Source organism: Elephantulus edwardii, unplaced genomic scaffold (genome assembly GCF_000299155.1).
Source record: "Elephantulus edwardii isolate Elephantulus edwardi_28Jun2011 unplaced genomic scaffold, EleEdw1.0 scaffold00029, whole genome shotgun sequence".
Lineage (NCBI taxonomy): Eukaryota > Metazoa > Chordata > Mammalia > Macroscelidea > Macroscelididae > Elephantulus > Elephantulus edwardii.
Window position 1 is genome coordinate 8,845,047 of NW_006399779.1, and position 975 is coordinate 8,846,021.

Sequence of the window (975 nt, forward strand, 5' to 3'; positions counted from 1 at the left end):
CAGTCAAATGCCTTTGCATAATCAATGAAACACAGATAGACATTCTTCTGGTATTCCCTGCTTTCAGCCAAGATCCATCTAACATCAGCAACGAACATTCAGATTAAGACAGACTAGGAAGAAGGATTGGCCACCCACTTCTGAAATAGCAGGCCTCTGAAAACCCTATGCACAACAGAAATGTAGGTTACATAAGAAATTATTACAAAAATCACTTTTTCAGGGTTTCAATAATAATTTCTGAGTTTCAGTGGACCTTAATTCTGTTACCATTCCTCTAAAGGCCTCAGAAATACACTTAACTAAAGGATCCAATGGCAGTTTATTTTCTTATTAATGTCATAAAATCAATTCCCAAACTGTATGAATCTTCTATTTTTTTAATTGTTCATTTTTCTCATTGTCAAATAGACAGCATTTTCCTGATGTCTACTCTAGCTTCATTCTCGCTCAAAAAAAAATCATTTCTAGCATGTCCAAATTGTGTGTAACGTCAGCTTTTATTTTCTAACTCAAAAGAGATGGCAGAGAATTTCCAACTAAAGTAACTTTTTAAATTTTTAGTTATTAATTTCTAATACTACTTCACATACTAAGAATGAAGTTTCTGCTTTGATAAATATATTCATTTTGTTTGATAACTCAAACAAAATTAAATTTTCCTTCAAAGCTTAATTATTCTGATAGGAAAATTCTCTGTATATCTATTAAACCAATGTATGTGGTACATTAACATCTTCTGCAATTATATTTAATTTTGCTTTTGTTCCTTAATTCTTCTGCTACCTTAAAAGAGATATAGGAAGAAGTCTTCTAGGTGTTTCATTGCATTTGGTTACTATAGAAAACCCTTTAAATGTGTTAGTCATAATAGATAATGGATACATTTTATAAGAGACACAAACACAGGTTATACACATGGACTTCACCTGATGGTATGCATAGGAATCAGATCGACTACATCTGTGGAAGGAA